Genomic DNA, 26,173 nt, shown 5'->3' on the forward strand with positions numbered 1-26,173 from the left:
ATCCACTCTCAGCCTCTGGCAACCACTTATCTGTTTCCCATCACTATGGTTTGATCTTCTCAAGAACAGTATATAAGTAGAATCATACAATATGCAACCTTCTGAGATTGGCTTCTCTTAGTGTAATGCCATTGAGAGTCATCCAAATTGCATGTATGAGTAGTTAATTTCTTCCTATCGATGAGTCATACCGCGCTGTATGGATGTACCACTGTTTATCTGTTCACTCACTGAAGGACATTGGAGTGGTGATTAGGAAGAAAGCTACTATAAATATTCACAGGTCTTTGTGTGAACATCAAGTTTTCACTTCTCAAGGGTAAATGGCTAAGAGTGGGATCATTAAGTCCTATGGTAAATGTATCTAAAGCCCCCAAAAAGTTTTCTAGGGGGACTGCAGCCTTTTGCACTCCCACCAGCAATGAACGAGATTCCCTCTTGCTCTGCACCCCTGCTAGCCCACTGTATTCAGAATATCTATTATCGTTATTATTTTAGCCAATCTAATAGACGTGTAGTGGTAGCTCATTGTGGCTTCAACTTGCCTTACCTTAATGCCCAATGATAGTGAGTATCTTCTCATGAATGAATCTGCCATCCTTACATCATCTTCGGTGGTATGTTTGTTCAGGTCCTTGGTTTGTTTGTAGTGAGGCTGTTGTTTTCATACTTCTGAGTCTGAGAATTCTTTACTCTAGATACAAGTCCTTTGTCAGAGATGTGATTCGCAAATATTTTCTTCCAGCTTCCAGCTTGCCTTTTCATTCTGCAGCAGTGTATTTTGCAGGGCAAAAGTTTCTTTCTTTATTTTTTTTTTTTCAACTTGAATGAAGTCCACTTCATCATTTTTGTCTGAGTCATGTTTTTAATGTCAAGCAGAACTCTGTCTAACTCCAGGTCATAAAAATTGTCTCCTTTGCTCTCTGAAGTTGTATATCTCTACACTTTACATTTAGAGCTATGGTCTATTTTCAGTTAATTCTTTCTTAAAAAAAAAAAAAAGATTTTATTTCAGACACAGAGAGAGCGAGCGAGTGAGCTTACACACAAGCAGGGATAGGGTAGCAGTGGGAAAAGCAGGCTCCCCACCAAACAGAGAGCCCGATGTAGGGCCCGATCCTGGGACCGTGGATCAGACCTGAGCCAAAGGCAAACGCTTAACCAACTGAGCCACCCAAGCACCCCATATTTTCAGTTAATATAAGGTATGAAGTGAAGGTCAAGGTTTATTTTGTTTGCATATGGATGGCCAATCTTTTCAACATCACTTGTTGAAAGACTACTCTTCTTCCTCTATTTCACTGCGTTTTGTTTTTTTTTTCTTTCTACCTTAAAAAAAAAAAATCAATGGGCCATATTTGTGTAGGTATATATGAACCCTCTACTCTGTTCCAGTCACATAGATCTATCCTCTGGCCAAAACCACACTGCTTAATTGCTGAAGCTTTATATAATAAAGCCTTAAGATTGAGGATTTCAATCTTAAGATTTCAATCTTCCGATTTCATTCTTCATTTTAAAACAGATAATAAGTCTATAGTACAATCAGCAAGAACTGACATGCTGAGTCTTCCAATCCATGAACATAATATGTCTTTCCATTTATTTAGATATTTCTTTCAGGGTCTTGTCCTTTTCAGCATACAGAACCAAGACATGTTTTGCTAGGTTTATATCTAAATATCTCATTTATTTTGGAGCTATTATAATTTTTTTTTCCAGTTTTGGTTTCTAATTGTTTACTGTTGATATATGGAAATACAATTTGTGTGCTGACCTTGTGTCCTTCAGCCTATTTAAACCTATTTGTTCTGGAAGGTTTTTTGGTAGACTCTTCTGGATTCTCTACATAGACAATCACATTTTCTGTGTATACAGCCAGTTTTCTGTTTTCCTTTCCAATCTGTGTTTCTCCATCTGTATTTACAATGTTTAAATTTCTTTTTATTGTCTTATTGCACTGGCTAGATCTTCCAGTATGATATTGACTAGAGTGGTGACGGTGGACATCCTTGCCCTGTTCCAGAGCTTATGGGGAAAGCATGCAGTCTTTCACTATGAAGCATGTTGTAGATATTCTGTAGATGTCCTTTATCAGGTCAAGGAAGCTCCCTTCTATTTCCATGACACCGAGAACTCTCGTCATAAGTGGTTATTAAGTTTTGTCAAATATTTTTCTGCATCAACAGATATGTTTGTGTGCTCTCTCTTTAGATTATTAATATGATGGATTACATTGTTTATTATTGAAACAGCCTTGCATTCCCAGAATAAAAGTCACCTGGTTGGGGTGTATTTTTTTTTTTTTACATAATTCTGGATTTATTTTGTTGAAGATTGTTGTATTTATGTTCATAAGGAATATTTCTCTGTATTTTTCTTGTACTGCTTTTGTCTGGTTTTGGTATCGGGGTAATGCTAGCTTCATAAAATAAATTAGGAAGTGTTCCTCCTCTTCTCTTTCCTAGAAGAAAAAGTGCTATTTCTTCTTTAAATGTTTGGTAGAATTCCACAATATAAATTTCATTTCAAGCACTTCTTTATCTAGATGTTATAAATTTTGATGTGTTATATTTTCATTGGTTCAAAATACTTTCTAACTTTCCTTGAGATTCCATCTTTGAACCATGGATTATATACAAGTTTTTTTTTTTAAATTTCTGTATTTTCCCATGGACCTCTATTCCCATGACCTTAATTTCTACCTAAATGCACTTTACTGTGCTATAGAACATTATACACAACTGTCTAATGTATATTTAGTGCTGGATGTTTCATAAGTACATTAACTCAAAATGTCCGATAATACTCATTATCTCCATGTTCTCTCCCATGACCATGCCTGCTCACCCTCTTTCAATGCCATTATTGATGAGTGCTCAACCATCCACCCAACTGTCCAAGTGAGTAATCTGGAAACCACCCTGGTCTCCTCCTCCTGGTACAACCTCACCTAGGACTACATACTGTCCATGCTACCTCTTTATCATTTCATGTACCTGAGGCTTTCTTATTTTTTAAGATTCTATTTATTTATTTGAGAGAGAGAGAGAGAGAGACCAAGAGCAGGGAGAGGCAGACTCCCCGCCCTAGCAGGGAGCCCAATGCGGGGCTTGATCCCAGGACCCTGGAATCAAGACCTGAGCCAAAGGCAGACACTTAACTGACTGAGCCACCCAGGCGCCCCCCGGAGCCTTTCTTATTATCCATACAAAAACCACCTTAACAGCAATAATTGTGTCACAGGATTACTGTCATTATTCAGGTATACTTGAAGCCTGTAAAGTGCCTACTATTGTCCTTAGCAGATGATAAGTGGTTAGGAAACAGTAGTCACTCACTTAGCTGTAGTTTGGACATTCATTTTTTTTTTCTTTCCTGATAAAACTAAGATCTTTCTAGTTACTTTCTTGACTACAGTCTTGCTCCAGCCTGCCCTTCCTCTATGCCCCACTCCAAAGTGATCTTTTAAAATCTCAAGACTGAACACATACTCTCTAAACAAAACCCTTCAGAGTTTAAGAAATCTATTATTATTCACTATAAAACTAGGTCAAAGGGGAAAAACATATAATTACTCCAGAAAATTATAAAAATTACAAAAGGAAAGTGGCAAAATTCAGTAATCATTCTTTCTTTTAACCCTTAGAAAAATGGAAATAGATGGAAGCTTTTCTTGGTATAATATATACATCAAAGGCCTTCATCACACGTACTGGTACAACACTAGAGGCATCACCATTTCCATTAAGACCACAATCATATTAAGAACGCCCACCACTATAATTTAACATCACTCTGGGAGTACCAACGAATGCGATTACATAATAGGAAGGTATTAAGAGGCTCAGACATCGGAAAAGAAAAGACAAAATTAGGCAGTATTGTCTGAACTGTATCCTACAGAAATTCCTCAGTGGTCCTGGTGTGTGACTGACACTCTCTTTCTAGTTTGCAGACCTCATAAATTTTTCCCATTTTTAATCTCTTAGTCATTCAGCGGGGATTTGGATGAAGGAGAAGTTAAATATATGGTCTCAGTTGAACATGAATTACTTTTTTAATTAGGGAAAAAAATGTTACTCTAAATCTGAAAGGACTCATTGCTTAATGGAAGGCCAGTCTTGTGCACATTATTCTTTTCACTTTTAAAGATTTATTTATTTATTTGACAGAGAATGAGAGAGAGAGAGAGAGAGAGAGACGGACGGAGAGAGCACAAGCAGGGGGAGAAGCAGGCAGAGAGAGGAGAAGCAGGCTTCCCACAGAGCAGGGAGCCCCATGTGGGGCTTGAACCCAGGACTCTGGGATCATTACCTGAGTCAAAGGCACACATTTAACTGACTGAGCCACCCAGCGCCCCTGTACATGTTATTCTTAATTACCTGGTTTGGGTACTACTTGGAGGCTCCAAGATTCAGTCAGCTGCTTTCCCCCAGGTTCTGAGTCTGCAGGTCAAAACTATACAACTTTTGTGCTCTGTAACTAGGTTCTCCTTGGAACCAAAAACCTGAAAACCGGGCAGTTCTAAGCCCCTGAGCCCAATTCAGTATCATCTGTTCCCTACAAAGATTTCTCCGGTCACTCAGGGTCCTACAACTCCCAGGGCTGTTCTATAGCCCCTGACTCTATACAGTCTCACCCCTGAAGTCCAGAGACCACCCGCCTTCCCAGGGAGGTTCTGATTGGATCCCCTTCGAGGTTTCACAAGCCCAGTCTCTGAACAGCCGGTACTCCCCAAAGGGGTGGGCAGTATCACCGCCAGGTCCCTCCGGGGTGGCAGGACCCGATGCAGACAGAAGAGGTGCTCTTCAGACCAGCTTGGAAAAACAAGAAGAAACCCTGCCCCCATGAACATCTCTTCCCCTCAGGCTGGCCCTGGGGGTCTCCGCGGATGCCCAGGACAGATGGTTGTAAGGCATCCAATAAGCTAGTTCTGTTTCTTTTTTTTTTTTTTTTTAAAGATTTTATTTATTTATTTAACAGAGATCACAAGTAGGCAGAAAGGCAGGCAGAGAGAGAGGGGGAAGCAGGCTCCCCGCTGAGCAGAGGCCCCCCCCCAATGTGGGGCTTGATCCCAGGACCCCGGGATCATGACCTGAGCCAAAGGAAGAGGCTTTAACCCACTGAACCACCCAGGCACCCAGCTAGTTCTGTTTCTTGTTTGGAGACCACCGCACACCCCAAGTTCAGAGACGACAGGGACAGCTGAGGCTTACAGCTTCTTCACCCTCATCCTCAGGACGGGAAGCATGATGGTGCACCTGGGCGCCCCCCACCCCCACCCCAGCCCGGGCCCTGACGCTGAGTAAATGCTGCAGAAGCACCAGGCGGGGGCCATTCAAAACCTCGGCTGCAGCAGCTGCTGACATGGCTTTGGGCACTGCTCCACGATGTGATTATTTCTAAAGATGTGACATAAATACTAACATGGGGCCCCTGGAGCTGCAGAGTCACTACTTGGCACCTTCATTTGGACGTTCAATCAAAACTGACCATTGGCAGCTTTACACATCCCAAGCAGCAAGGGCCAGAAGCCCCACAATCTGCTCTCTAAGCGATGGGTTGAATTTCCAGACGCTTGGGACAAAAGCCTACCCAGCTCAAGGCAGGCGGGCTTACCTCCCTTCTGCGGAGGAACAGTACAGACTTTCTCATTTCTTCAGTGGGCTCCCGGCTTTGGTGGAAGAGCCCTATCTACACTAACCACATCACTGAATCATGGAATCCGATGGATTTTTTAAAACCTCGAAGCCATATTCCCATGCCATGTTCCCTGGGGCAGTCAGGGGAAAGAGCTGTCATTTGAAGATAAGTTTTCTGTTTCTTCAACCGTCATACAGGGGCGATGGAGGAAGAAAACATCTGTTAGGAGGAGTCCCAACAGGAGAATATTCCCCCTTAGGTGCTGTCAAACATCCTCAATGGCACAGAAGCACTAAAAGAAGGAGATTTTCCTGCTGGATTCACTTCCCCTAAATGGATAGATGGAAGGGTTGGACAGATGGGTAGATGGATGAATGGACGGATAGAGGATTGGCTGGAGCAGTGGAGGGAGGGAGGGAGGGAGGGAGGGAGGGAGGGATGGCTAGATGGATGGATGGATGATTGGATGGATGGATAGATGGATGGATGGATGGATGGATGGATGGACAATTGGATGGATGGATAGATGGATGGACGGATAGAAGATTGGATGGAGCAGTGGAGAGAGGGAGGGAGGGATGGATAGATGGATGGATGGATGGATGACTGGATGGATGGATGGATGGATGGATGGATGGATGATTAAAGCAATGGGTTTATCCAAGCTGACAGAGACTGCCATCCTTCTCGTTTCATTTTTATTATAATTTTGCCAAACTACTCACATCTCAAGGCCATTGTAGCACATACTGAATCTTCACCACCTTCCCACTCTTCACCACCAAACACACACATGCAGGTGCATGCACACACACACACAAACACACACACGTTATATTCAAAATACTTCCAAAATGGCATAATCCAGGTGCCAGGGAACTAATACTAATGCCATCCTCAGCACTGCCACAGGGTCTTGGAGGCCCCCTATTTGTCCAGGTGTTATCTCCAGCTGCTGGGCTGTAGGAGGTTCAGGGAGGCTCCGAGAAGAGCTGAGACAGTGAGGAAGGTCATCTTGGGTAGATCACAGCTATCTGCCTGCTGATAGAGAATGTTGCTGGTGTGTTCTGGAAGAATGTCTGTCCTAACTGCACTCAGACACTCACGTACATCTGATAACCATTTATAAAAGCATGCACAGCTGGGGTTGGAGGGTTTTATTGCTTCTGGTCTATCACAGTCCCACCCTATGCCCCCTTCTGATAGTCCAAGCTCGGCTCAGACCCAGGTAAACCCTCTGGGGACCCTGGCTCCCTGAGGACAAGTGAACCCTGTGATGTTTGTCTCTGCGGGTCAAACAGCTAGTCTGAGGCACACTCGTGGCTGGGTAATATGTTGAGGCTTTAAGTGATGTGTTTCTTCCATTTTGCATTTCACTGACTTCTGTCACTCATACCTGGAGGCCCTTTCCTCCCACCCTCTACCATGCAGCTAGACATGAGTCATTCGTGCCTCAGGGAAAAGGTTGTCAAGATATAACTGTGGGACAAAAGCAGCAAATTCTTGGCTTTTCAGTTCTAGAAGCTTCTGCCTCTACCTTCCTAACCATGAGACCTCCTTTGAAGGCAGAGCTCCAGAACATTAGGGAGAATACAGAAAGCAGCAGATATCATTCTTTCACTTCCCTTTTTGTCCCTCTTTTCTCCAGACTCTGAAGTAACCCCACATTTCTCCTTCAGCCAGAAAAGCCAAAGTTCCTATACTTATCCCCTCATGACACAGACTCCCAGGAACATCCCCAGCCCGATAATTCTGGGAAGAGATGGGAGTCCAAATCCCAAATGGGCTTAGCTGGGATGTATAAATAAGACACATGTGATTTCCAACAAGCTCAAAACAGCTCCCCTTTCCCTCACACCATGACCTGAAAAGTGCTGTTCCAGGAAGAAGGTTCTCCAAGTGCGGGTGGGGGTGGGGCTGTCCCTAACCAGAAGCATCGGCATCTCCTGGGAACTTGGTAGGCATGCAGATTCCCGGGCCTCGCCCCAAGCCTCCTGAATCAGAAAGTCAGGGGGTGGAGTCCACAACTACCTCCTAGGTTCTTTTGACGCACATTCAGGTACAAGACCCACTGTTTTCAACCTGTGCTCCCAACGGAACTTCCTGGGAGGATGGAAATGTCCACGGTCAAAAGCCGCATGTGGCTACTGATTACTCGAGACAGGATCATGTGTCCCAAGAACTATTCTTCAGCTTATCCGATGTTCATTAATTCAAATGGAAAGAGTCACCTGTAGCCAGTGGCTGCCATGTTGCATGGTGCAGCTTGGACCAGTGCGTCAGCCTCCTGACAGACGCCACTGCCTTCATCCTGGCCTTCCAGGTCAGCTTATGAGCTGCAGACAAATTAATCTTCCTGAAGCACAGATCTTATCATGTCATTCCTACTCTCAAAAAAACAAAAAAAAATCCTCAGTGACTCACCATTGCCTACTGATTTCCAGTCCATGTTCTTTTTGTTCTTTTTTAGGAAGCTAAAAAATGATTTATTCCCAAATAGGATAGAAATAAAGATTAAATAATAACAAACTGGTCACAAGTGAGCTCTTGCTATGAGCCCAGCACCGTCCTCAGTACACATGTTGTCTCATGTAATACTGCCCAAAGTCTTATGACGCGGTTATTACCATTCCCCCATTTTGCCTATGCGGAAACTGAGCAAAGGAGGTTTAAATGACTTGATCAAGGTCACAGAGATGGTATCAGTATGGCTTGGATCTGAGCTCAGGCTGTCTGGCTTCAAGACGGAATCCTTCACCATGACATCACACTGCCTGTGAAAACCCACAAAGGTCAGACCTTTCCCCCCAAGTGTGCCTCTTGTTTAATCCAGAACTATGGTCCTATGTTCCGTAGCAGCAGTCTGCCTTTAACACATCACTCTCTCCTGTAGTGAACAAGCAAAAGCCATCTTCAGATGTCTCAGACATATTTCTCCCCAGAATAGCATCCTTCCATCTCAGAAGTTGCCTTTGGCACATTTTCGTAAAGTCAGCACATCATTCATCAAGGTGTTAAAAAAAAAAAAAAATGTTGGGGAAAATACCGAACTTTAGACTGCTATAGCCCAGAAGAGAGAAGCAAGCTGAACTGGGCACCTCCACACCTCCATAATAGTAACACCATAGCCGGGACCCTGGCACAGGGCCCAAAGATGTCTAGGTCCCTCCAGAATGTGTCCATTGTGATACCTGGCTCCTGTCCCCACCATCACTTTCCAGCCTTCCTGCCACTTCTCCCTTGCATGCATCCCAAATTCCAGTCACCCCTGACAGCTTGTTGCTCCCTCCTCCCGTGGGAAGAGATGGACAGGATCGAGTGCCCGGGACGTGTTTTTTCTCCAGCAGCTTCCCACGGGACAAATGGAAAGAGCGGCCAGGCCAGGCAGATATCCCCTCTCTTTACTGGATCTTTGCCCTAATCGCAAGTAGGAGCCCTGGTGAGTTGGGCTGAACCAGAGTTTTCAACTCTGGGGACATGTTAGAATCAGCAGAAATTGGGGTGCCTGGGTGGCTCAGTGGGATAAGCCTCTGCCTTTGGCTGGGGTCATGATCCCAGGATCCTGGGATCGAGACCCACATCAGGCTCTCTGCTCAGCAGGGAGCCTGCTTCCCCCCCAACCTCTATGTGTGCCTCTCTGCCTACTTGTGATCTCTCTCTCTCAAATAAATAAATAAAATCTTTAAAAAAAAAAAAAAAGAATCAGCAGAAATTGGATGGGCTCCTTTTGCTTGCTTTCCTCTAATCCTGTTTGCTTTCAGGGCAACTTGAAGAGAGAAGTGTGTCCCACACCAGAGAGCTCAGGCCTCTCTTACTGTGCAAGTCATATGGAATGCTGAGCAGTCTGAAGACAGAGGAAGCCTCCAAGAGAAACCCGAAGAGAGCGAAGAGAGCATACTGATGGGTGTGTCGTGATTAGGTCGTTAAACTCTTCCTCTTCTGCCTGCAAGCTCCACCCACCCCTCTAGCTAAGGCTCAAGAACCAATAGCAACATCCCAGTCCTTAGCACGCCCGACCATAGCCTCACACCCGCCCTCAAGTGGAGAGCATTTCAGCTCCCCCTAGAGGTCAGAATGTGCACTACGCTTCACCGGTTGGGTTCCCTCCCACGGTCCTTGGGTCAAAGCCACCTCCTCCTTACAGTTCCATCTCTAGCTCTGCCTCTTTCCTGAAGCCTTTCCTGACTTCATCAAGCCCTGCAACAGGATTCATTCCTTCCTTATGTTCAGTAGCACAGTATATTTTAGGGGTGTGTTTACTTGCCTACGTGTTCTATTATATTGAACAAGTTTTTGTTTTTTGTTCTTAAGATTTTATTTATTTGACACAGAGAGAGAGACAGCGAGAGAGGGAACACAAGCAGGGGAAGTGGGGAAGGGAGATGCAGGTTTCCTGCTGAGCAGGCAGCCTGACGATCTCCGTCCCAGGATCCTGGGATCATGACCCAAACTGAAGGCAGCCGCCCAAAGACTGAGCCACCCAGATGCTCCTAGAACAAGCGCCTTAAGGGAAGGGACCGTGACTTTTTACTATTTGGGGAAGGAGCGCTGCCCAGTGGCTAAGAGCCTGGCCTCTGACAGACCTGGAATTCAGTTATAGTGAGGCCAAAGTGTGTGCCCATGGAAAGTTCTCCAAGAAAAGTGGCTGCTATCTCGCTAGACTGAGATGGTCTTCAGAGCTATCATGCATGCCAACCTATTACTTATTCAACAACTCCTAATCTTACTGTCATTCTCTCCTCTTCAGTGCCTAGGAGTGGGCCAGGTATTTCCTAGGTGCTCAATATATGATTATTAAGTGTCATTAATTCACTGATTTCCTGCAGGGTTAAAGCCTCGTGATGGTAGGGTCTGTTTCTATGTTGTCACTTTTGTGGTCCTAGTGCTAACAGCGTCTAGCACGTAGTAGGTGGTCAATAAACATTTAAGGAATGAACTGATGAATGGGTAAATGAGATGTTCCCTTTGTTGCATACCCTAAGCCACTGTCAAGCTCCAAGCCCTGCCTGGGGGGATGCCTGTCCTCAGATTTGTAGACCACCTTGCACTGGAAACACACTTTACTATGCTCCTCCATTCACTTGTCTTATAGACAGTGGTGACTCTGTAGCCCAACACAGCATGAGGCACAGGCCGAAGGAAAGAGCAAATGGCCAAGAATCCTAACAGTATCCCGAGGTCTCAAGAGCAGAGAAAGTCGCCCGGTCTTGTGATGTGGGTTTTTCTGGCCAGTGACGATGGCAGGAACGCCAGCGTTTACTATGTGCCAGGTGCTGAGCTGCCGGCCCTCCCGTGACCAAGCTTGTCCCTGCCACATTTTACTGACACTCTCTGAGAGGCAGGAATCCAGCCCATTCAGAAAGGCAAGGGTCTGGAATGATCTAAGAACAGACTGTTCTGAGACCATCTGCTTCATTTGCCCCAGGATCTGGGGACGGAGCTCTTCCTCTAGCCAGGCACCTCCTGCGTGTCAAGGGCTCTTATCTGATCTAAAAGCCTCTTTCTTCAGCAAATGAGTCTAGTGCGGTGGTGAGCAGCACGGGCGCAGAGCCAGAGTTCCTGAGTTTTAATATAAGCTCTGCCAGTCAGCAGTGTGTGTCCGAAATACTACCCAACTTCTAAGTGACTCAGTCTCCTTGTCTAAGAAATGGGGTGAATGATAAAGATGTAGTTTTGTAAGGATGTTGTCATAATTAAACAAATTAGTACAATGGCTGATACACGGTTAATGTTCAGTTTATGTTATGTTGCTATTATTGGTTATAATTCTGTATCAGCACTTGTATAATATACTCAGTGACCTTCACTGTAACGCTTTCATTCCCCAGAGCTCTCAGGGCCGCCCCACCCCCCCACCCCAATCCCACCAGGACCTGGAGGAAACAAGCACTTTCATTCTATCACCGAAGCTCTCATTACCTCCTCTTTAAAAAAAATTTTTAACTGAATCACATATATGACAGAATCCAAAACAAATGTTGCCTTTGATCCTATGTGAACTTAAATGAAAGCTTTAATTTGTACAATCTTTGGATCTTTACCCATATTAACATTCAATTTTTCATAATTATAGAACCATAAATCTATTTTATATTTTACATTTTCACCTAATACCTTACCACTTGGGGCCATGATGGCGTAGCTTCTAGAAGCTCAACTTTCCCACCGAGAACAACTACAAAAGCCAGATAGATAAACAAATGAAAAAAAAAATTTTTTTCCAGGGGCTCCTGGGTGGCTCAGTGGGTTAAGCCTCTGCCTTCGGCTCAGGTCATGATCTCAGGGTCCTGGGATTGAGCCCTACGTAGGATTCTCTGCTCAGCAGGGAGCCTGCTTCCTCCTCTCTCTGTGCCTGCCTCTCTGCCTATTTGTGATCTCTCTCTCAGTCCAAAGAATAAACTCTTAAAAAAAATTTTTTTTTCCAAAGAATTGGACTGTCGAAGGAACTAGAAATGAAATGAGCCTGATATTCTATGTGGCACTTTTGCATTGGGGCCTGAGCACAGGGCAAGAGGCTGGAAAGTGGCACAGAGGGCAGGGGCAAAGAAGCAGAGAAGTCTGGGGTGATGAGGCTGGGCTGAGAGCTGCCAGCAAAAGCAGGACCTCAGGGGCCAAGCTCCCAAGCAAAGAAGCCAATCAGACACCAGGGATTGGTTTTCCCTGGAAGCTTTGCCGATTTGAATGCAAAGGTTGGGACACAAAGGAGACATCCACTGAGAGCTTCTGGAAGTCTCCTGCATGGGGCTAGAGAAACAAAAATTAGAGGTCAGGACCCAGGAAGGAGGCAGGACCCAGGAAGGAGGAGGGCCCTAGGGAGTGGTCAGTCTCCAGGCTGGAAACCTTGAGCGGACTCCATGTAAGGTGGGGGACAGAACCCAAGGAGGAAGAGAACCTCATGCATTGTTCTGTAATTTGGCAAACAAAATGACTGGACCGGGATCAACAGTTGACCCAGACACTGGGCTTTAAAGTAACCTTCATTATGAATGAATGAATGAATGAATGAATGAAGTAACCAGAATTAAGACGTTTAAAGGGGGGGGGGGACAACAATATGGGATATTTTACCCAGAGAACTAAAACCCATAAAAAAGGTAAACTTTAGAAATAAAAACACAGTAATTCCTAGATTGAGGGATATTCTACAACAGTATCCCTCAAAAGCAAGAAGATCACTAAAAGAAAAAAAGGGGGGGGGGAAGGACAGAAATTGTCAGGAACCACAGAAGCCTAAGGACACCTGATAAATAAATGTGATTCACTCTCTTGGGTGGGATCTTGGAAAACACAAGGGCCATTAAGGAAAAAAAGAAAACCACTGACACCTGAAACAGAGTATACTTTGTAGTAATGTACTAATTAATGTAAATTTCTTAGTTTTGACAAACGTACCATGATAATGCAGGATGTTCACAACAGTGGAAACTGGATGAAGGATATAAGGAAACTGTCCTCTCTTTGCAACTTTTCTGTCAATCTAAAAGCATTCTAAAATTTAAAGTTTATTTTAAAATATAATAACTAAAATCAGAACTCAAAATAAGGGGTTAGTGATAGATTAGAAGCAGTTGGAGGGGCGTATTAGTGACCTGGAAAACAGCTCAGTGAGAACAATCAGACTAAAGCAGAGAGCATAAAGGATGTCAAGTATTAAAGACACTGTCCGAGACAGAAGAACAGAGAGAAAAGGCCTAACATGTGTAATCAAAACCGTAGGTGAAAAGGAGAGAAAGAATGGGGCCAAGAATGGCCACAAATGTTCAGTACTGATAAAGACATCGAGCAAAAAATTCAAGAGGCATACCAACACCAAACATATAAATCCATACATGTTTGCCCTCATCCCTACGAAAAGCATGGTCCAAATGTTGAAAATCGGATAAAGAAAAATCCGAAAAGAAGCCAGACTGAGGGTGGGTCGGGGGAGACATTACCTTGAAAGGAGCAACAAGAATAAGAAAAATGGAGGAAGAACAATGGGATAATATCTTAAAGACGCTGAACAAAAATAACTCCCAATTTTGAATTCTATACCCAGTGAAAACACTCTTCAGATGTGAATGTGAAATAAAGGTATTTCTAAATTTACTTCCAGCTAACCTAAACTAAATGTTAAAGGGGTTCTTTAGATAGAAAGATAATAATTGCAGATGAAAATGTGACTGTGTAAGGAGTGAAAAAGGACAGAATGGGTAAATGTATTAGTAAATCTAAATGAACATTGATTGTACAAAATGATAATAATGTATAGTTGAGGGGCACCTGGGTGGCTCAGGGGGTTAAGGGTCTTGCCTTCGGCTCAGGTCACAATCCCAGGGTCCCAGGATCGAGCCCCACGCCAGACTCTCCACTCAGCGGGAGCATGCTTCTCCCTTTCCCTGCCACTCCCCCCTGCTTGTACTCTCTCTCTCTCTGTCAAATAAACAAATAACATCTTTAAAAAAATATAATGTATAGTTGAAATGACATGTACAAATATAATAAACATGATTGTACATTAACCAAAAGATACATATCTTTATATGAGGCAAGAGGCTTTAAGGCAAGAAGTTCAGATAAAAAGATACATTTTTAAGTGGCATAAAATATCAACCCACCAAGGAGATGTAACAATTATAATTTATAATAATAACAACACTGCTCCAAAATATAAAAAGCAAAAACTGAGAGCACTAACCGGCAGAAAACCCACAATCATTAACAGGAGACTCGAACACAATTCTTTCAGTAACAGAACAAGTCGGCTCAAAATAAAACTCAGCCAAGATGGAAAAAGATGTGAATCACATAGTGAGCAAGTGTAACCTAACTTACACATACAGACACAGCGTACAGCAGCAGGGATTTCTATACTCTTTACAAGTACAGGTAGAATATTTACCAAAATGCCAAAGGAATGAAGTGATGCATGTTCTCTGACCACAAACAAACTAGAAATTTGTAGCAACAAGACAAGAAAACCTATAAATGTTTGGAAATTAAACATACACCTTTTTAAAAAGATTTTATTTATTTATTTGACAGAGAGATCACAAGTAGGCAGAGAGGCAGGCAGAGAGAGAGGTGGAGGGGGAAGCAGGCTCCCTGCCAAGCAGAGAGCCCGATGCGGAGCTCGATCCCAAGACCTGGTATCATGACCCGAGCCAGAGGCAGAGGCTTTAACCCACTGAGCCACCCAGGCACCCCTAAATATACACTTTTAAGTAACCCATAAGAAAAGGAACAAATCATGAAAATTCAAAATTTTCAAAATTTGGGAGAGTGCCTAAAGCTGCACTTAAAGGAAAAGATGTTTATCTGGAAAACAATAATCTGAGTGTTTATCTCAAAAACAGAAAAAGAAGAGCAAATTAAATCCATGCATCCTTCCTCACTTTTGCTAGTTTTTCCCCCCAAGCTCCCCTCCCCCATCCTCTGCCACCCTACTTTCTCCCGCTCCCTCACCCCCAGATAATCAACCAAGTGGCAACCAGGTGTCTACCCTTCCACCCCCATCCTCTGCTGAGACTATCACTTGGAAACAAATGGACTGAAAGGGTTGGTGTCTGAAAACAGAATCACGCTGTACACATTGCTCAGCAAAATGCTTTTCCTACTTAACAAGACATCTTGCCAATTTCTCTGTATCAATCGGTTTGGGACGAACTCATTCTCTTTCAGCTGCCTGGTATACCAGCACACGGACAGACCACAAACTATTCAGCCATTCGTTCTTCCATCAACAGGCACTCGGGAGGTGGTTTGCCTTTTGCCACCATAAACAGTGAGGCCAGAAATATCCTTCCATGTCCATCCCAGAGTCCTGAGAATTCTCTGAACATGCTCAGATGATGGGAATTCTCACACTCTGGCATTTGGGTTCTTGCTCTTCTGGCCACAACAGCATTTTGGGAGGCTACACACTCCTTTCTGTGGGCAAGCCCAGCATGAGGCTCGCTTTCCCAAACTGCATCCTGCAAATTCCATTTCTTTCTCCCCTCATGAGAAAATAGAACCTAATAAAAGTTTATCTTCGTATGCCCAAGCAGGAAAGAGAATCCAGTCTGGATGGTGCAGGAGACTCCAATCAAGGGACTCACAAATATAAGGGTTAAAAGGGTCAACAACAGATGGCGAGTCACCAGAGACCAGCAGCAGGAACACACTGGCCGCTCACAGACCTGGGGGTGAAGGGAGGAGACAGAGTCAGCAGAGCCCAGTGAGACCTGGAGCAGCAGAGATAGACGGCCAAGACACACAGCCCAGAGCAGAAGGACTGGGAAAGAGATGCCTCATCTCTCTCCAACGACCCTCCAGCTGCCTGCGGGTGCTTCTTCTGTGTGAACTGAACCAGGAGCTACTGTGCAAAAAGACCTGAGTGATGCAGGGGTGGGCCTCCCCTGGGCGCGGAGAAGAGCTGAGAGTGGATGGGACTGTGGGAGGCAAGCAGAGAACCACCATCGGAGCAGGCAAGTGTGAGGACTAATTGATGAAAGAACTGCGGTGTTCCAAGGCTGAGTAAAGGGCCAACCATGTTGATAGTCCCCCCAGGGAGCTGTCCTCCCAGTAGCCAGAGAGGTCGAGGGAATGAAGGAAGGGGAGTGAAGGAAGGGGAAGGGAGGGAGCTCAGCACAGGGTGAGCTCGCCTACAATGGGTTACACAGAAGGTTCTTGGCTGGCTGTGTGACCTCAGCCCAGCTGCTCACCCTCTCTGATTTTCAGTTTATTAGCTATAAAATAAGACTACTTGGTATCTTCCCCTGCATTCATACATACTCCTTTTCATGGTTGAGAAAGTGAAATGCCAATGAAAGTCTATTTTTCCATTCTCTGGATCTGGGCTTGGTCATGCAACTTGCTTTAGCTATGGCGACAAGCCAGTGTGGTGCAGAGTCCTCAAAAGTGCTGTACAGGGGCACCAGGTGGCTCGGTTGGTTAAGCCTTTGACTCTTGATTTCAGCTCAGGTCATGATCTCAGGGTCATGGGATCTCGTCCTGCATCAGGTTCTGCACAGAGCCCGCTTGTCCCTCTCCTCCCCACAGCCATGAATAAGTAAGTAAGATCTTTTTTTAAAACTGCTGTACATTGAGGCTTTAATTGAACTGCTCTTACTTAGTGCTCTCAAGACTCCTATGACTACAACCATGAGAACAAGTTAGGACGAGCCCACTGGATGGTGGGAAACACACGACCAAGTCACCCCCGTCGTTCCAGTTTACACCGCGTCAAACACCAGACAGGAGAGTGAGGCCATGCTAGGTCACTCACCCCCAGACAGGCCAACTCAGATCAGAAGAACTTCCCAGCAGACCCACAAAACTGACAAAGTTTGTTGTTTTAAGCCCACTACATTTTGAGCGATTTGTTATGCAGTAAAGCTTACTGTGACAACTGCTAATGAGATGCTGGCCCTCCGTCCCTTCACTAATAGCAACACAGTGGTGAGTTAGGGTACCGGAGGTACAAATTGTGGGGCACTGCACCAGAAAATGCGCCAGTCACCTGTCCTACATAGACATTAAAGCGAGCTCACTCAATAGCATGGGTGTTCTCGAAGTCCAGTAAGCCTCAAGTTAAAAAAAAAAAAAAAAAGACACAATCTAAATGTTTAGATTGCTTTGCCCCTCCAGGCATCCTCTTCTTTTCTTTCCTTTCCTTTTTTTTTTTTTTTTTTTTAACAAATTGCCCAGTGTAAAGAGTTCTTTTCTTTTTTTTCCCCTCCTGGGAAGTTATTTATTTTTATGGGCTTCTTTCGGGAAATAAAAATCAATTTTGGAATGCAAGTGATACGTTTTACTCTTCCAATAATGAAAGCTAGAAAATTAAAGGCCCCAAGGAACAACCCCTCTCTACTAAAATGATGTAGAATGCAGCCCAAATGTTCTTGTGTGAACGTTTTATAAATTGTGACTGCTGTTTGCTGATGGAAACCTGGAAATCGCTCTTAGAAGACACAGAGCCATTGCTGGGGATGGTTTCACACACCCGCAGAAAGGCACTTCTCCATAACCTGTTCTATAATTCGCAACTCTAGAAAACCATTTGTATCAGGGCCCCCGTCCTGTGTGTGTCTGGGAAACCTATCCGTTCATTGATTCGGTATATAATTAATGAGTATCTATGATGTGTCCAGACCTGTGGGTGAACAATGAACAGGACAGAGCTGGTGCCTTCAAAGAGCTTATAGTTTAGGGAAAAGATACAGACGTTAAACAAGGTGTCTTAAGTTGGGGTCCCTGTAAACAAGACCCTGACATGGAGAATGGGGGGCAGGGGGCTTACTGAGGGAGTGTCATTGGGAAGAGCCACAGTCAGGAGTGCGAGAAGCAGGGTAAAATAGAGAGAGGGGTTGTACGGCAATGCAGATGCAACAGAGATTCACCCCATGTCTTCCCAGCTCTGTGGCTGGGACTGCCCTTCAGACACATCCCTTATGGAGGCAGGGGAGGGGCCTCCCCACAGTATCCAGTCATTGGACTGCCCCCACGAGTGGGCGTAACCTTGAACAATGCGACTCTCTTCGGGACAATTCCTGGAGAAGGACTGAGCTGTGAGCAGTCTGCAGCCAACGCTCCCCACAGCTCGAAGCAGAAGCACCTCAGCCCTGAAAGGGGGCCCTGGTAATACACCCCAGTATCCACTACACAAGGAATCACTGCAAATGTGTTATGTGTTGTGACTTCTGAGCTCAGAGCAGAAGGGACCGAGCAGGGACTAAGGGTTGGCATGTGTCACTGGGCTCTTTTCTAAACAGTATATATAAAGAAGTGTGGAAAGTGTTCACTGACTCAAAACTCACTAGGTCCTTGGCCCTGTGAATGTCCTGATATACTTTCTCCTACACTTTCTCCTTTCATCCTGGCCATGACCCTGGGAGGTATGAGCTCTCTCCGCTGGGCAGATAAGGAAGCTGATACTCAGAGGGTTGATGCACTTGCCTGGAGTCCCACAGTGAGCAGGAGGCAGAGCTGGGATTCAAATGTTTGGCTAGCTATAAGAGGACAAAGCTTATGATCCTTTCTGCACACTCTGTCTCCTTTCCTCAGCACCCTGAGCCCTTCCTTCCCTGTGCCTTCTTCCACTCGCACAACAAACCTGCTCAAACCCTCCCGTTAATGACCTCCTCTCCAGCTGCCTCTTCCTCTCGTAACTCACATTCTCTTATGAGTTGCCTACACTTCTCTTCCCACTTGCTCTCCTTAACACCCCACAGCCCAGCTCTTGTTCCCATTGTGCCTGTGAACAAGCGCTGTCCAAATTCTGAAGTTAATTGACCACATCCAGTGACTCTGTTTCCATTCTTAGCCTCTTCTCTCTACCATCAGCAGGTGGCAGCATCTAACGGGCTGGCCACATCCACCTTCTCAAATGCTCTCCTGTCTTGGTTCCTTGGTGACTCCCACCCCCAGCTCTTCCGGTCTACCTTCTTCTTCTAGAAGCACCACTTTTAAGTTCCCCTTCACTGGCTCCTCTTCTTCCGCTAACCCCTATAGTTAGTGGCTCTATTTTCCAGGGTCCCAACCATGCTCTTCTTCCAACTCTCCACTCCCTAACACCTCCCTGACACGCCCAGTGGCTTCGGCTCCAGTTGCCTCACGCTACTGATACCTGAGCCTCTGGATATGTAGACGCATCCACCTACTAGACACAGACACCCATGCAACCCCAGACCAAGGCTTTACAAAACCAAGGTCACCACCTTTCCCTTCAAGGGAGCCTCTCTGACTTCTCAACCTGATTGCTTATCATGCCCACAATCCACACATCTTTCCGAGCCAGCCGTATCCCTTAATCCCTGATCTTCCATCCTCTTCTCGATTCCCCTACATCAACACTTCTCATCTGTCCATTTCTTTTCACTTCCTTAATTCAAGCATGCCTCACCTCCATCCATCCTACTGAGGCCCTTCTTTTTAATCATCACCAGCTGTATCTAGATCAGAACATTACAACCTCCAGTGGCTCACGGTACTGAATAATGTCCCAAACGCCTAGAATGTGTGAGCAAGGGCTTCTGTGACCTGGCATTCATTGATATGTCTTCACAACCACATTCTAGAGCCTCAACACACCAGAAACCCAATGTCCCTTCACTCATGGGGTCACTTCAGCCCGAGCACCCACCGAGTCCATCCATCCTTCCACCTATTTAATAAGTTATTCAGGATGTGTCCAATGCATGGTAGGCACTAGCATATATTGGCGTGAAAAATAAAGTAAGTTCCTGACCTCCATCCAGTGGAGGGGAACAAGGCAGAAGCAAATCAGCAAAGAAGCAACAGAATGACAGATACAGGTGATAAGTAGAAAGTATTTCGACAAGGGAACAGGATAGAGAGGGTCAGAGGTGGCCCTTCTGAAAAGGTGACATTTAAGTGGACACTGTCCAGCCACATTGTAGAGCTCAAGGAAGAACAGTCCGGGCTGAGGGAAGGGCAGGGGCAAGAAGGAAGGAAAATCATCTGGTGGGACAGGGAGAAGGACATCATGCAAAGGGAGAGAAGATGAGGCTGGAGAGAGAGGCTGAGAGACAGAGGAAAAACCCAACTCCTGCAGGCTCCCTGAGCATTGGGGAGGGGCCCAACTTCAGTCGAAAGCTCTAAGCCCCAGCTCTGGGTAGCTTAAGCAGGGGAGCAGCAGGGCCTCATTCACATTTGAGAATGGATCTTTCTGGCTGGATATGAAGAATGCATTTCAGAGGGCAAAAGCCCATGAAAGCTTCTATTCATCTTTTCAAAGGCCAGAACAGACAAAGCCCCTAGATGAGCCCTAACAGGGGGGTGGTTCTCCCCCCACCACTCCCCGAACTAACTCTTGGCCTTGGATTCTGTGAAGCCTTTTGGGATTCCTGTCTCATCAGCAGGCACCCTGCCCCTAGCACTTTCTTTCAAGCTGGGTCATCACTTCACACACACACACATACACACACACACACACACACACACACACACACACACACACACACCCTTTTAGAGTGAGCTCTCTCTTCCTCTCCCTCAGTAAGCTGTGAAACACGCTGCGCGTAAAGGGTCACACTCCCTCATAAAGCCCTCACGGCATCTGGCACATGGCCTCCCACACGGGAGAGACTCAAAGAACAATGGAAGAATGAAGGAAGGAAGGAAGGAAGTCTAAAAGGGAAGATCTTTGTGTTCCCCGGGAACGCTGCGTGTTAAGAGCCTTGGTTTAGAATCAGTCCCATCCGTATTTTAACTCAAGCCCTGCCGCCCACTGTCTGTGGGACTTTGGGCAAGTAAATCACCTCTTCTTTGCTGCATTTTCCTCTTTGTAAAGTCGGGATAACAATGTGTATGGGATAGGCATTTTTTTCACGGAACTATCTCAGGGAACTAAGTGGACAAAAGAAACACCAGTGTCCCCTCCCCTTCCTAAGAGTCTACGTGCTGGGGAAAGACAGGGTCTGTCTTTCAGACCCACACCTAAATGATACCTGTCAGCGAGGTTCTGTCTTGTTTAAATGTTTGTTTTCAACGAACATGTGTTGAGTGCTGACCATAAGCACCATTACAACCATCATCCCATTTTATCGGCTATGAACGATTGGGGAAAGCCCCCATCAAACGTGCTCCTGGGTGAGGGCTGAGTCTGGTCCTTGCCAGTGTGCCCCTGACCCAAGATCCACCAATAGCTAGGCCATGGAAATAGGCCTTATGAATTCACTCTCAGACCCCAAGCCCCAGTCAACAACCCCTCCCCTGGAGATGTTTCCTCTGTGACACCCCTACTAACAGAAGTCTGGGAACAAAGACATCTCAAGCTCAGGATTTGCCTTTACCTACCATTCCCATCTAGAAGAATCTGTAGGCTCAAGCTCCATGAGCTGTTCCTTGAATTAATGACAGACAGAGAAAGTGATGAGCCTGGGGGCTTCTTCGTAAGTCTCAGGGAAGACAGGGCCAGCACAAGCTGAAACATGGACTTGCAACATCATCTGATGTCAGGAAGCATTGATGAGGAGTCTGGGGCCAGAGAGGACCACAGGTGGAGGAAGGAAGGAAGCCATGCACCTGTTACAAAGCTGAAGAAAAGCACACTCTTCCCTCAGTCGAAATCAATGTTTCAATTTCTAAACCCTCAATTTGAGTGGCTAAGGGCCTAGGCTTTAGGTTTGAACAGACCTGGGATCAAACTTCAGCTCTGCCCCTTATTAGCCAGACCCTGGACAAGACAGGGAAGCTATCTGAGCCTCAGTTTCCCCATCTGTAGACGGAGATAACATGTGTTCAACCCGGGTAAAGAGGTCAGTGATGTGCCTGGCATTCAGGAGACCCCTGTTTTTGTGCATTTTGTATTTATGGAGAGGGAGAGACCTGAATTATTCCTGGCAAGGGAACTGCATGCCCACGCCCCTGCAAAACCAGCAGAAATAAGAAGAAAGATGCCGCAGAGCACCCTTTGCATCTGCTAGAGCTGTGAATATGCCCCTGTGTCTTTCTCCCCTACCCATTTCATATTCTCCTACAGTGCGGTTCACTTGTCTTTCCTCACTTCAAAAGGCCTTCTTGGATTGGGATTTCTCAATGAAGATGGTGGGTCAGAATGGAAGAAGAAATAAAATCAAAGCATCATTGATCTCCAACTCAGGGGGCAGGCTCTTAGCTCTTTTTCCATGTCCCCGTGGAGGCTCATTCTGTAAGCCAAGGCAGGCACCCAGCAAAGACCAGAGAAACTGGCATGAGAGCCTCAATCCAGCCATCTCCGGCTACCTCCGTAGGGGAGAGGAGGACCAGACAATAACAGTCAGTTACCCACCATTTCCCTCCTTCCCCAGCACATCTCAGAGCCCAGCAGGCAGCTGATGATAAGTCAGTGGCATCTGACAAGCTATGGAAAGCTCCCTGTCTCTCGAGCTTCCAATCACCAGGTGTCTGAAGAGGCTGCGGGAGCAGTCAGCTTCTGCCCTCATTAAGAGCCCTTTGGTGGGCAGAAGAGATGATTGTTCCAAGAACTGTCAGGTTCATCAGCCAGTGGATGGGGATGGTGGGGGTGGGGGTGGCGCGCAGAAGCCCCAGAGCTCTGACCTCCTGACCTACGCCGTACGGGCTCCTCATTTACATCTCATTTGCATGGCATACTTAATAGAACTCCAGCTTCCATGCAGAGAAATCATTGTCTCATGCGCAGCGAGGTTCTGCCACCACGTTTGTGCAAATGATCCTGTGGGAGGGGAGCCCGCAAAGCCAGTCTGCACCACGGTAACGGCCCTCCAGGAAAACAAGACCTCAATCAGACCACGGTGATGAGGACAGATGTAGACGGTACTATTCCGGGATGCATGACCAACTAAATAAAGCCATGGTTACCTCATGCGCAAGGCCAGACAGAGGGAAAATTCCAAATGTTTTCAAGAGACTGTGTTAGAACGATTCAGGCTAATTGCATGCAAGTCTTGTACTATGAATGTCAAACTGCACCAGCATCACATAAATGAGCTGTCAGCAGCCTGGTCAGAGTTCCCATAGAAAAGAACCTGTTCCTTCTCCCAGAACAGGTGCTGTTTTGTTTGGCTGATACACCACCCCCCTCCTTGGCAATGGATCTCCATTTCATTTATGGGGATCCAAAAACCACAGAGGCCCCCATCCCCGGAGGATTATAGCATTGTCTCTCAGTGTAACATGGGCACTGAGATCTCTGTGTTAAGGCAGACTTGGGTTCCAATCCCAGCTCTAGCACGGACTAGCGGTGTGGCCTTAGCCAAGCCACTTAACCTTTCTGAGCTTCAACCTCCCCCTCTATGGGATGGGGACAATATTAGTCTACCTTAGAGGAGTGAAATGATGTCATGGCCGTAAAAGTAACTGATACAACACCTGGTGTCTCTCACAAAATACAAAGTCAAGAGATGCTGTCTGGAGTTGAGAAAACAAGAATTGGATTTGTAAAGATATAACTTAAAGGAGCTATGAGAATTACTGGAGTCCCAATAATGGATTCCCACTGCACTAAGTATAAAAGACAAATTCCTTAGAGTGGGTTACAAAGCCTTTGGCAGCAGCCTCCCTGTTAGCTCTGACCTCTTTTGCTCCCTTCCCTTTGCTCTTTCTCTCTGTTTCAAATAAATAAATATCTTTTTAAAAAATAATAAGCTGTATGAATCATACCTTTTTATTTTCTGCATCTCTGATGCTTTGACATCTGGAGCCTTGCTGACCCTTCCCAGGGCTATCCAATCCAGAAGCGAAGCAACCAATTCTCAACTTACAACCCAGTCACCTCCTTTACAAAGCCCTCATACTCCAGGCCCCCACTCCCCTGCACCAACCAACCCCAGAGACAGTGCTTACACCCCGGAGCCTGCTATTACTGAAACTAGCCAGTCTTCAGCCTGCTTACCCTGCCTCACCTGTCCTTCTCATGGAAACCAAGAGAAAGGCTCCTGCCCACCTCTCTCCCTCTGACTCCCCCTTGGTACTCCTCTGGGTGGCCCTGCGTGGGGTGGCATGCTGTGCCTCCTCCTCTTGGGAACCAGGGATAACAAACTACCCTTTTATTTTTTTAATTTTATTTTATTTATTTGACAGAGAGAGAGAGATCACAAGTGGGCAGAGAGTGTGGGGGTGGGGGAGCAGGCTCTCTGAGCAGAGAGCCCAATGTGGGGCTCAATCCCAGGACCCTGAGATCATGACCTGAGCCGAAAGCAGAGGCTTAATCCACTGAGCCACCCAGGAGCCCCACAAACTACCCTTTCAATGACAATCACCCCCTCATCCCGTAGGCCTCACTACGCCTGAATACTAATAAAATCGACATTTTAAAACAAAGTAGAAAGATGGGGGGGGGGATGGGGAGGGGGAATGGCACAGACCTAATACAAAAAACGGTGTCAACGAGGTGACATCCAGAAGACATCTGGCACAAGAGTGATGGGATAGCAAAAGCTCTCCACACAGCCCTAGAGCAAAGGGCCACACCTAAGAAGATGAAATGCATCCGGCCCATCCTTGCGTCTGGAAAAAAACAAAAACCTGCCCAAGGACACAGGGAACTCGTGTGGTAGACATGAGAGGTTTGATGGGCTGCAAACCCAGGATCAATCAGCAGAGCGCAGTGGCTGGCCTTAGCCCAAACCCACCCCCCTCCCCGCAAAAGAACATCATCTCAAGATGCAGAAAGAGAATGATGTTGTCTAGAACAGAGTTTTTCAAATGGCAGGTCATGACACATTTGTCCATGGTCAGTGAAATCAATGGGAAGAGTCTAGGCCATTTTTCTTAAAGGATTTCTTAGAGGACGGAGAACAGAAGTGAACAGTCTGGAAGGCTGCAGAAGGAAAAAGACTGGGTCAGCGTGCCGAGCTGGCATGAGCAGACGTGAGTATTATTTTGTGACAGCTTGGTTTCGGCTGTGACCCTGTGCCTGTGCTTGGGCTCTGGAAAGCCACAAAGTGGGGCGCAGTCAGGAAAGTTCGAAAGCCCTGGGTCTGGAACAGGGTAGGTGACCGCCACGCTCCTCCTCCGCCAGCACCTGGCCGGCACCCGGCAGCTCACTTGCTGAGGAAGCGCTTCTGATTAGAGGAGAGGTGTGGGAGGAGCTCCGCAGAAGTGCTTCTGATTGGAGGAGAGCAGTGTGGGAGGAGCTCCGGCTCTGTGTTGGTGGCGGGACGCACAGCACAGCTACGTAACGTGACACGTGACATTCCTTCCGGGTTGTGGGTTCTAGGTTAAGAATTAGCAAATGGCTGAGGGAGCCGGGGAAGCTGCCCCTGGGAACTGAGAGATTCTAGGGGCACCTGAGAACCATTTGCAAACTAGTTCCAGGCTGTTGGCATACCTGTCTCGGAGAAATAGGGATGAAACAAGGAGAAACGTCACCAAGTTCGTTATTATCCGCTTTGGCAGCTGGCTGGCCGGGGCTTCTTGGAGCCTCCACCAGCTCCACCCCATCCGCCTGGGCGGTGGCCCTTCCTCCCGGTCGTCTGGCTCCCCCTCCCAGATCTTCCGGTCCCTGGCTTCTCCAAGTTTGCATGAGATCTAATTCCTCGCGGGAAGTCCGTTGTTCCATGCTCCTCAGAGCGGCTCTGATTCCCGAAACACCGAGATGGGAAGGGGCCATGAAGACCTGCCCCTGCTCTGGACTCAAACCCCTTTGTAGCCTGTTTCCCAGTGTACCCTGAGCACCCCCCTGAACACCTTTTTATTTTATTTTTTTTAATTTTATTTATTTATTTGACAGGCAGAGATCACAAGTAGGCGGAGAGGCAGGCAGAGAGAGAGAGGGAGGAGGAAGCAGGCTCCCCGCTGAGCAGAGAGCCTGATACGGGGCTCGATCCCAGGACCCTGGGACTACGACCTGAGCCGAAGGCAGAGGCTTAACCCACTGAGCCACCCAGGCGCCCCCACCTTTTTATTTTTAAGTGAGAACGCTTTCTCAAGATACTGCTGTGAACTCGATTCTGTCCCTCTCCCTCTCACCTTCTGTATGCCCTCAATTCCAGCCAGCTTGAGCTGACCCAGAGCACTCAGGAAGGGTAACAGAGGTAGTCTGTGGTTAGAAGCACAGGCCCTGGAATCATACAGCCCAGGA

At 46.3% G+C, this 26,173-nt stretch overlaps 1 protein-coding gene across 3 annotated transcripts in view; it reads right to left on the minus strand.

Moving 5' to 3' along the window:
* LOC111162208 (protein kinase C beta) overlaps positions 1–26,173 on the minus strand; it is a 356,652-nt gene that overhangs the window by 116,598 nt on the left and 213,881 nt on the right. The gene's annotated exons all lie outside the window — the stretch shown is intronic.

Source organism: Enhydra lutris, unplaced genomic scaffold, assembly GCF_002288905.1.
Source record: "Enhydra lutris kenyoni isolate GAN:26980312 unplaced genomic scaffold, ASM228890v2 scaffoldscaffold90, whole genome shotgun sequence".
Lineage (NCBI taxonomy): Eukaryota > Metazoa > Chordata > Mammalia > Carnivora > Mustelidae > Enhydra > Enhydra lutris.